Source organism: Marmota marmota, unplaced genomic scaffold, assembly GCF_001458135.2.
Source record: "Marmota marmota marmota unplaced genomic scaffold, marMar, whole genome shotgun sequence".
In the NCBI taxonomy this organism is placed as follows: Eukaryota; Metazoa; Chordata; class Mammalia; order Rodentia; family Sciuridae; genus Marmota; species Marmota marmota.
Window position 1 is genome coordinate 3,642,126 of NW_025999949.1, and position 12,176 is coordinate 3,654,301.

The 12,176-nt window shown below is 42.1% G+C and overlaps 1 protein-coding gene across 2 annotated transcripts in view; it reads right to left on the reverse strand.

Annotated features, from left to right (window-relative positions):
• The window catches only part of Ncald (neurocalcin delta), a 403,438-nt gene that overhangs the window by 220,357 nt on the left and 170,905 nt on the right, over positions 1-12,176 (reverse strand). The window lies entirely within an intron of this gene.

Sequence of the window (12,176 nt, forward strand, 5' to 3'; positions counted from 1 at the left end):
TTTCTGGTTACAGGTTTGTTTTCATCAGCCTTTTTGCTGCTGTGACTAAAAGACCTGACCATAACAACTTTAGAGGAAGAAAAGTTTATTTCAGGGCTCACAGTTTCAGAGGTCTCAATCCATAGACAGCAGGCTCCATTCCTCAGGGCCTGAGGTGAGGCTGAACAACATGGCAGAAGAGTATGGTGGAGGGAAGCAGCTCACATGATGATCCGGAAGCTGAGAGAGACTCCACTCATCAGATACAAAATATATACCCCAAAGCTATGCCCCAATACCCCACCTCCTCCAGCCACGCTCCACCTTCCTTTAGTTACCACTGAATTATTCCCATTAGGTGTCTCTCATAACCCCATCATTTCTTCTCTGAACCTTCTTGCATTGTCTCACATGTGAGCTTTTGGGGGACTCCTCACATCCAAATCATAACAAGGTTCAATAATCAATTCAGGTCAATCTCCCTTCTTCCCCTGCCTATACCTTTTCCCACTGGCAATCCATTCCATTCAGTTTTGAGATGGTTTTTCACCTTTCATGGCTCCTATCCTGGTGGCTAGTAGAGAGGCTGTAGGTCTAACAAGCTTTAGAACATAAATGTTAATATTATTAGAGCATTCTTTGTCCTCAGTCTCCCCACCTGGCAGATGAGAGGTCCAATGGTCAATCCACATGAGAAAAAAATTAAACAACTGACTAAATAACGACTTATATAAACTATCTCTCCCACCCTCCATTATTTCCAATAAACTGATAGAAAAAGATTGAAGACAGTCAAAATAGACCCCACAGATATATTTTGTATTCTTTTGCATAAGAATATCTAGCTGTGTATGTGCATGCATGCTTGTGTGTTAATCTAAATGATTTTTTTTTTTTTTTTTTTTGTACGAGGGATTGAACTCAGGCTGCTTAGCCACTTAGGCACATCCCCAGCCCTTGTTTGCTGAGATTGACTTTGAACTTACAATTCTCCTGCCTCAGCCTCCTGAGCCACTGGGATTACAGGTGTGCACCACCACAACCAGGTCTAAATGATTCTTATGCCTCAGGATCAGGTAAAAAAAAAAAAAAACACTCATTCAGAACTTTGAAGAGGTAGGCAATGTCTACCATTTTGTGTTTATGGACACAACACTGAGTCAGAAAGGGTTATTCTGCAGCTGATATTGTTTCTGCAACCCAGACTGAGAGGTGAGTCACCAACCCGTCAGACACTTCATCAAAATTCCCTCACTTGGTGGTCTCTGGGCAACAAGGGGCTGAATAGCTCACAATTAAAGCCAAATCAGCCAACAAGGGCAAGGTGGCTTCTCGTTATGGATGGAGAGCCCGGTGGGAACCATGCTGCATGTAGCCCTGCTCTCTCCCCAAACCCCATGAAAATGACAGAAAGAGGATTCTGTTATATTTTATTACAGACAGAAATCCACAAGGGCAAAAAAGTGCAAAAAGAGACAACAGCATTGATATTTCTGAAGCTGGAAAGCAGCAAGTGGCAACTGACCCAAAAAACCCGAAAATGTGAATCCTGAGGCAGCAGTAGGAAAACCAAGAAGCAACTGGATCTATGTTGCATGACCCCAGATGGCTCAGAAATCAGCAGGACCAGGTATTTCTGGAAGGAGGGGAGGGTGGTGCTAAGTGCAAGAAGATTAATTGAAAGTCTTCTTAAGAGACTGTCAGGTACCCTTCTTATAGAGCAGTATAGCTAACGGATGACATTATCCTCCCAATTCCCCACACCTCCCCTTTGCCATGTGATCTTGTGGTTGTTCCCACTAGAAGGATATATATCTCTGCCACACTGATGTTGTGCTTGGCTCTGAGATTTGCTTTGGTGATTGGGATATGGGTAGAAGTGACAGTGCACAAGTTCTGGGTCTGGGTCCTACAAGACATGGTTTGCTTTTATAGGTCCCTGTCAAAGTTCTGATATTGTCATGAAAAGAATATGCCCCTGCAGCCCGCTGGTCCAAGAAGATCAACAGCTATATGAAACAGACCTGATCTACCCTGGATCTATCCTGGATCCACATCTGGCCAAGCCCAGTTGACCTGCAGTCACATGAGCTAGAAACAAATGTATGCAGCTGGAATATGCTGCTGATTTGTGTTTATTTGTCCCACAGCTTAGTTGACTGAGATGAACATTGATACCCAGAGGTGTAATGCTGCTGTTATAAACACCATACTATGTGGCACTGGCTTTGGGGACAGGTCACAGGTGGCATAGCAATACAATCATAAATGTGTTGCAATATATTTTCCAAAGGCTAAAAAAATGATGAGAAAGAATGTTATAGGAGATTAGAAAAATCTGTTATAACAGCAAAATATTTGGAATAATTGTTACAACAACATGAAAGATTAAAAATATCCCCAATGAACACAGCCTTGAGAAAGGAGGTCGCCAGGCAGAGTGTTGACAGAGGGAGATGGAGCGTGCACAGCAATCTTAAGCCAAAGCCAGTAACGATTTGACAAATAGGGAAGAATTTCAAGGGGAGGTCATGCTCCATGGACGCATGGGAGGCAGCACACCAGAGGCTGTCCTCAACACAAGACTGAGCCTGGATCCCCTACTCTCACCTCCCTCAGCTGGGGTTTGAACAATTCCTGGCTTGGTTTGGAGGCATCTGGGTTTGCACCTGCCATTGGCCATGATCAGTGCCTGCTGAAACTAGTGACTTCGAAACACTTTATTCACGTCCTATCTGAACATTCCTCCCAGAGCCTGGCACTCAGCAGATGTTTCTGGAACAAATAAATAAATGATCTTCAGCAAGTCATTTAAACTCCACTGACTTCTATTTTCTTGGTCTCCTTCAAGTCGTTTCCATGATGGATATTCGTGCTCATTCTCAAGTTATAAAGAGGCCTGGGAACTTCTGTGGCCTATTTGTTTAGCTTCAGACTGTCCCTCGGGCATCTGCTGGTAGGGCCAAGTGGCCAGTCCCCTCCCTACTGAGCTCTGTCCTCCTCAGAGCACATAGCCCCATATCAGGGCACCAGCACTGTGGCCAGGCTTGAAGCAAACAAGAGAGAAGAGAGATTAACCTAATATAGTCAGTATTTAAAGACTTTAAAATTTTTTGTTTTTTAATTAATTAATTAATTGATTTGTTTGTTTGTTATTGGTCATATCAGTTAAAAATGAGCAAGCTGTTGAGAGGACAGTGTTAGATCCACGGGCATCCCTGATAGACGCTGGGCAGGACAAGTGGGAGCTGGCCACTGTGTGCCCTAGGAGCAAGCCCCAGCCAGCTGCCCTTCTTTGTCCTCTATTCCTGAGGCAACTGAGAGCCTGGGTCCGGTCCATGCAAAAAATGTCTCCTTCCTGCACTTCCATCTCAGCCTAGACCCGCTGACTCCAGCAGGCTGGCAAGTCGCCTCTCTTCTGCCAAACACTGCCATCTCTGATCTCAGCATCTCCTTTCCCTGCTGCTCCATCTTCCACAGTTCCCTGGCTAGCAGAACCCCCCTTCCTGGTTTCCCTGGCCACGGGCATCAGGCAAGGCCAGGTGGGTAGCGCTGATTAGATATCTTCATCCCTCATCCCAGAGAAACCTTCCTAAGGCTGACACCCCTGGGCCCGCCTCCCCCTGCTCATCTCTGATCCCAGATGCACAGCACACAGCTTATCAGCCAGCTCTTGCTGGGGGCCCTTCATCTGCTCCAAAAATAAGCCCAAAGGGTCTGAAGGCAAACTGAGCACCCAACATGCTCTGGCTGAGGGAAAGATAAAAGGAATACCCAGCTGGGGTGTGGGGGGGTGGGTGAGTGGGGGGTTACCGACATGAATGATGTGATGACCAGAGAGATTTTGAGCATGGATGACACTGAAAAGTGTCTTGGGCTAATTTTTTCCAGTAGGCTTGCTAAGAGAGCCAAGAGATGCTCTTCCAGATAAAAGCAGAGCTCTCCGTGTAGCCGCCAACTGGAACTCAGGCAAATGCACCTGGCAGAACAGAACAGGCTGGTGGGAGGCAGCAACAAGACACCTTTTTAAAAAAAATTTTTTTTAAATCACACACATCTTTCCTGCTGTTCCTTTCAGCTCTCCTCCTTCCCTTCATCCCCACAAGTCTCGAGGCATTTGGGTGGCTGCACATCCTGGACCTCTGGTATCAAACCCCAATTTCTCTCAGGAGGGTTCTTCCTGCTAGCCAGGGACTCTCATATCTGCTAAGTGCAGCAGAGTTGGGACAATTGCACATTTGCATTTGGAAAAATAACCTCTCTTTTCAAACTAAAGAGATGGGGACAGTGGCTCATTTCTGTCACTCGGTGAAGAACAGCTCTTGCTGATGTGACGTGGTCCTCAGTCTGGAAGTCTCTGACTGCTGGCTCTTTCTAACTGAAAGAACATTGTAGGAAGCATGAAACTGTCAGAGAAACCTTCATGATGTAAACTGAGGAGCAGCTGATGGCTATGAGGACCCTGATCTTAGACCAACCAATCCAGAGAGACAGAGGAAGGCACTAAATGGCTCATCAAACAAAGACAATGGTGTGGCTATCTTCTGACCTTCTGAAGAGCCAAGGAAATCTTTCTAAAGAATCAGTCTGAAATAAAAGATCAGCAACTACACACCAGGCAGTGTTGTTAGCGATTTACCTATAAAAATTTACTTAATCCATGTAGCAAACCTGTGAGGTAGATGCTTTTATTAGTCCCATTTTCTGATGCAGAAAAGAAGAGGTGAATGGGCTCATCCAAGGTCACATGACAGTGAGTGACAGAGCCTGGTTTAGCTCTGGGCTACGTACTTGTCACCCACCATTTCAGCTTTTTGGTGCACTCTAAGCTGTTCAGACTTTGCAGCACTTCTATTGTCCAACAAAGAATCTGACTGGTCTTTGTCCCTGGTTCCTGGGAGGGAGCTTCTAAATCCATGGACTTCCCCAAGTGGTAGGGGTGTCTAGTATTCTTGGCCCACACCTGAATTTATACTAACCCATGGTCAGCCTCTGGGTAGTTTCAGGATAGGAGATTGCCATGCTAGAAAGACCAACCAAATGACCTTCTGGAGTGGGAGGGAAATTAGAAAATGGAGATCATCATGTGGCCAATGGTTCAATCAATCATGCCTTGATAATAAACCCCCAAGAAAAGCTCTGAACTGAAAACTCAGCAAAGTTTCTGGGCTGATGATACATACCTATATACCAAGAAGGTGATATATCATGAGGATATGGAAGTGTCATATTTGGAATCCTACCAGACCTTACTGTGTGCATCTGTTCATTTGTCAAGTTCATATATCCTTTATAATAAAATTGTGATCATAGGATAGAATCATTCTAGCATATTATTAATCTTGAGGGGAGTAAGGAGAACCCCTAAATTTGTACCAAGTTAGTAAAAAAGGCAGATGGCCTGAAAACCCCAGAGCTTGTGTTTGAAGTAAGGAAACTTCTAGGGGATTGAGCTTTTCACACGACTTAACCTGTGACATGTAGCCTAACTCAAGGTAGTTAGCAACAGAGCTCCATTGCAAATCCCAATAGACTCTGTGGATCTATTGATGAGAAAGGTGAGAAAGACAGACTCTGGCCTTCTCAGAGCTGAGTCTGTCCCAGATGGCAGATCTGACTAAGTAACTTACATGGGAAGCTTTGGTTGAATTACCCCAGCTCCTAAGGACATCAGGGGTGAACCTGTCTCTTAGTCACCCATATTTTGCAGTAATCAGGATGGTGATGTAGACACACAGATAAATCATTCCCAATTAAAGTCAATGGAGCATGACAGGACTGCGCAGACCATAATGCTCTCCACTTTGAAAACTCCTACGTGAGGGAGTCCTACTTAGCTGCCCAGGTGGGTCATGCCACATGGAAACCAGAAATAGTTCCAGCCCCGAGACCCTCCTCATTTCCTCTGACCTCTCCTGGCTTGCTTGCCCTCTGCTTTTCTTTCTCTTCTCATCCAGCCCCTTCCTTTCCTCCATACCCTCTCTCATCAGAGAAAAATATTCTTACTTTGGGGAGGAACAATCATCATCCCCCTTCAATCAAAAGGATGGCTGATTTTCTGCAATAAGAATCAAGAGTGATTTGTACATGAGTGGACAAGAGGAGAGAGAAAAGAGGATAAGAGGGGAAAAGGAGAGTCTGGGGGCCAGAATTCTCCCCACAGTGCTCTGGTGGGGGGTGCCCTACAGAGTGATCCAGTTAACACTCCCAGCAGCATAGCTGGACCAATAGGCTAGAAATTATACTAAAGATAATCTAAAAATAAAAACATCATCATCATCATCATCATGATCATCATCAAACTAAGTACTAAGTACCCCCCACACACATGCCAGGCATGGTTCTAGAATGATAATTAGTATTTTCATAAATGATTATTCCAAGATGTTAACCCTTACTCTAGTAAGTGGCAGAGCTGAGACAAGGAGTCTTGTCTTGTAACAAGCTATCTGTGGCTTCCTTCACCTGAGTCCTTGATCTTCTCTGAACCTCAGCTCTTGGTCTGCAAAATGAAGTTCAGATGCATGATCAAGATCACACAGCCAGAAAGGGAGCTAGGAGCCCAGAGGCTCTGCATCCAACCCCCAGCTCCATGCTCTATCGAATCACTGCTGTCTTTGGCCAAGTGAACAAACAGCAGGATCAATAAATGCCATGAGAGTGCAGAAAAACTTCAAAGATCTCCCAAAGTACACTATCGTCATTGATTAAATACAGATTAAGAGATGGAACAATAAAGCCCCTAGAACTGGTTTTATATTTTTAAAGGGTAGGAAGATGTGGACCCTGAAAACACAGAAGGGAAGGGCCTTCCACAGAGCTCTCAGAATCTCCCCTTTTGTGGAGAGGGCAAATGCGGGCACACACAATCCACTAGAAAGTAGACTTATGGGGTTTCTCAGAGGCCACAGAACAGGGTAAGCTGCGGTGACACAAGTGACCCTTATAAGAATAATTAGGAAGCTGAGGCATCTGGAGACTAAAATTGGACTTTTATCCACTAGTTCATTTAGTAAATATAGCAGTGATCTGGGGATTCCAAGAGACAAAACATCTAACATCAGGAGCCTCCGTCCTCTAGAGACACGGGCTCATACTCAGACAAGCTTCCGGTAAGACACACATCAGTACTTCAGAAAATAAATAATTCTGAATGTAGTTTCAGTTCAATTGAATACACTAATGAAGGTGAAAAATGGCCAAACACAAAGGTAGCCAAATCAAAACTCAAAACATAATCAATTTAAAAAATAATTATAAAAGATATTGGAATACTTGACAAAATGTATATCTAGACTGTGGATTTAATAATAGTATTATGCTAATGTCAAATTTCCTAATTTTGATTAGAGATATATGGTTATGGAAGGGAATATGATTGATCTTAGAAAATATGCACGCAAGTGTTTCGGGGTAAAGGGGGTAAAGGGATGTGATGTCTTCAACTTTCTCTTAAATAGTTTAGAAAAAAAGAATGATAGAGCAAATAAGTCAAAATGGGAACTACGGCGAGTCTAGAAAATTTGAATTATTTGTGCTACTCTTGAACTTTAAGTTTGAAATTATATTAAAATTTCAAAGTGTCCTCAAGCCCCTATAAATGATATAATGAATAAATTATACATGTTAAGGAACATTCCTCACCTCCAAAGAGCCCCTGTCTAGCCAGCACTGTGCTTGAATCATGGTTTTTCTTTATTCTGTAGCCAAAACACAAGAGAATCTTAGGCTGGTTGTATGTCAAACATGGAAAGGTAACAGTTTTCAGAATGTGGGTTCAGTGACTATGTTTAAATAAATCAACTCAAGCCAGTTTCTCCATGTATTCATCCAAACACAGTTGTTAGAAAGACCTCATCAGAGCAACACTGTCCAATTCACGGTAATCTTGGACTCCAGTGGTCCCTAAGCCACAAATGCTGGTGCAAACATAAACCAAAGGCAATTCCTGTGAAATTTTATAGCACTACAGGGATGTGTATGTGTACACATATATTATGATAAGTGAAGGAGAGAGAGAGAGAGAGGGAGAGAGAGAGAAAGAGTATATCTACTATAGACTAGGAGATAATGCTTGCTTGGATGCCAATCAAAAAGTGGGCACAGTGGTGCTCACATGTTATCCCAAAGGCTAGGGAGGCTGAGGCAGGAGGACTGAGAGTTCAAAGCCAGCTCAGCAACTTAGTGAGGTGCTCAGCAACTCAGTGAGACCCTATCTCTAAATAAAATACTAAAAAGGGCTGGGGATGGGGCTCAATGGTTAAGTACCCCTGAGTTCAATCCCTGGTACGAAGAAGGAGAAGAAGGAGAAGGAGAAGGAGAAGAAAAAGAGTAACCTAGAAAAGCAGTTAGATTCTATAGTTCCCAATTAATCTTGATCTCACAGGACAGAGCAAGGAAAATGAAAGAACAACACATATTATAAGGCTGAAACCCTTTCTCTAGTTCAGGCCATCATGCCCATCTGGGAGAATATAATCAGGATTAATCAATTGTACTTCCATTCTCTAAATACATTTTATCTAAAGTTTATTTTGCAACTTAATAAAATACAGAGATGCCAAGTGGGGTCAAGTTAAATCCTACACAAGCCATATTTAAATTAAAATTTTAATGTTCCCCATCAAAAAAAAAAATAAATGAAAATAGGAAAGGTTTCTTCCTTAATGGATCTCAGAGATAAATACACACATTATTATTAACCCACTGGGATTTGTGAAAATCATTTTGATTTTTGCATTATTGAGAAGGTCCGAGCTCTGGTACATGATAAATTCTAACTAAACAAATAAGGGAAAAGGTTCCAAAAGGAACAATGCAAATCAAATATAGACATTCTATTTGGACACAATAATGTTAGAATAGCAAGCAAGTTAAAAAAAGAAAAGGGAAAATAATTATTAAACAGATGGGTGATGAAAAGAAAAGTTAGGGTTTTTTTTTTTTATTTTCTTTTTAATCACAGATCCTTAATCTGAAGCCAAGCAGAGATAAAGATAAACAAGAAGTTGCCCTCCACAGCCAAAGAGCATAATACCCAGGAAATTAAATGAAATCAGTCTAAAATACTGACTGCAGTTAATATGAACTTAGCATCCTGATGCCAAACGAAACATTAAAGCAAGTTGGCTATTTTTAGGGCTTTGTATCTTGGTGATTGTATAATGAATCAGGATGTGTCTTGGCAAACTTGCTGGCAGCCTGGAAGATATTTGTTTTCTTACCAAAAATAGTTGGAATCTCCTAAAATGTGGAATGGACACAAAGTGACCAGAGCACTTGAAGAATCTGGCTCTACTAATGAATCAGAAGAGACCTGTCAGGAGACCAGGGCTAAGGGCCTAACACCTTGTCTGATTATACAGCAGCAAGCAGGAACACAGGGATGGCAATAAAAAGATTAAACAGTGCTTTGTCTATGGCATGTGAGACACGCTACACTGAATTCCAGAGAAACTCTGGGGATTTTCAAAGTTGAGAGCTTATCAAGCTGTGGGTATGGAGTTCCCAGGCTGAGGTGTGATAGTTCAAGGTACCCAACAGCGACATGTTCCCCACTTGGAATCTGGTAAGTTCCTCCCACCACCACCAAAAAAAAATTTGTATTTCTCCTCCAGAAACACTTCCTTCTGCTCTCATGGAACCTCAGCATGGCCCAAAGTATTTTACTTAAGTGTCAGAGTTCCAACTCCAGTAATATGTACTCACCTGAGGCCCCTCTGCCATTCTGGGTCTCAGACTCCTAGCCTATAAAATGGAGAGCTGGACCCAGGGATTTATGAGGTTCCTTCTCATTCAAAAATGGAACAACCATAGGCAATTCTGGATTTCAAACCCAAAGACATTAGCCTTTGGCTGTCCACAATCTGAGCTGTGGGTGCTGATGATCAACATGTTTTTATTTGGTCCCATCTCACAATTCTATCTAGGTGGCCATAGAGAAACCAATAGTCTGCTTAATGGCTTTTAGGAAAGTCTACAACTCTGTTACCACAGTCTCATAATGAACTTTTATAGCATAATGGGTCACATAAATTGGAGCTCAGTTATGATATCATTGAACATAGGGAGGGGTTTCAAGGATGGACTTTCTTGGAAATCATTCAAGGAACTGTTATTAAGGACTAAGGATAATAAATTGCGTAGATGTTTTTTACATAAGGGCAATAACTAACACTTGTTTTGTTTGCCATCTGCCAGAACCTTTTGAAGGTTTCGCATGATAATCTCACTAAAATATCCTCTCAACCATGTAAAATAGGTTATTATCCCTTATGCACTCTTACAGAAGAGGAAATAGGCATGAAGAGAACTAAGATTCAAACCCAGGCAATCTGGTTTTGGAGACAGGATGTTTCATAACAAGGTTTCATTTTAAATACCATTACACAGCATAGGAAAGACACTGATTCTTTGAACTTATACCCTGCTTTTATTTAACTTTTAAACACTTTATTTAGAAACAGTTACAAACATTAGAAAAATTGCAGAAATAGTACCTCTGAACAATTTGAAAGTAGCCACTGGTTTTAAACATCTTCGCCCCATGAATAGTTTAGTGTATTTATCCTATAACCACATACTGACCACCACAACCTAGAGAGCAACATGGAATAACACCTCATCCTCAACCCCATTCACATTCATCCACTTGTCCCAGGGATGTGTTTTTTAGCCAAAGGAGCCAGTCCTGACCACAGGTTGCATTTACCTGTCATGGCTATTTAGCATCTTTCAATCTACAAAAGCTTCTCGATCTTTCCTTGACCTTCACGATCCTGGCATTTTAAAAGATTATAGCCTAGTATTTTCAGGAGTGAACCTCAGTTTGATTATTGTGGTATAATCCTCATGATTAGATTCTGATTAGGCATGTTGGACAGAAATATCACAGAGGTGGTACTGTGCACTTTTCCTTGCCTTTAGTGGGTGGGACATAATTTTAATTTGTTCCATTACTGATGATGTTAACTGGAGATACACAGATGTAAATTACTCATTTTCGTTTTGTAATTTGTTAGCATGATAAGAAGTCACTTTGGAACTGCAAATATCTCATTCCTCAAGAAATTTTCAAGTTTCATATTAGGTAATTAATTAATGAATTTATGTTAATGTGGACTCTGATTCCTGTTTTATTCATTGGGTTATAATCTGCTGTCACTTTTAATGTACAAAGTATCCAAGATTTGGCTACTAGGAGCCCTTGCAATTGACCTTTGTGTCCTTTGACATGCCTTCATCATTCCCGAGTCTTATTTTTTGGTACAATGTGAGAGTCCAGGCTCATCTCGTACTTTGCCTGCCCCAGCACTGAAATAAGTCGTTTCTTCAAGGTACCATGGTTTCTTTTAGTGGCAAATGGTATTCAGGAGCCAAACTCTGGGCACAAGGTAGATCATAGCTATTGCTCACTCTGTCATTGCTCCCCACCCCTCGCCATTACAGACAACATTTTTTACCCCTCTTAGGCTTCAATACCTATGACTGTCCACTCTCCTCCTAATCCTACTTGGGCTCCAGTGTCCTTCCCTGAGCTACCAAAGCATCCCTTCCCTCCTCTCACAATATGTGTCCCCTGCCACACTCAAATACACACACACACTGTGTGAACATCTACCTGACTCAGCTGTGTCAAACAGCATTTGGGTGGAATTGCAAAGGAAGGGCAGAAAAAGAGGACTTAGCCCACCTTAAAATCACCTCATTTGCTAATTCTTTCAGGTTCACAGGAAAGAACATTAAGAGTTCCTGTGTCATTCATTTCCATTTTCTGTACATTTCCATTGAGATGCATCAGTGCCCACCATGCTGTCTGCTAATCAGCCTGGCCAGTGTCCAAAAGATAATGGCACTACCAGTGAGAGCCAAACCCGATGAAGTAGCTGCTGGAAGACTTTTAAACATTAGAATCCACCCAAGGAAAAAATAAGTTCCTTCAGTATTTTAAGAGTAGAATGCAGTGAAGCACGCTGCCCCTGCCCCATTTTTTCAGGCAGAAAAAAAAAAATGAGCTCAAACTTATTAAGCTTAGCAAAAGTTTTTAAAAATTTATTTCACATACCAAACTGTTTCACATGGAGATATAGTGTGGATAGAGGAGCAGAAAACTGGTGTCAGAAAAAATGGAAAACCGAGCAGCATGGTATCTGGAGCAGTTCAAACCACAGCTGATGCCACTCATGCCACTTAAGAGC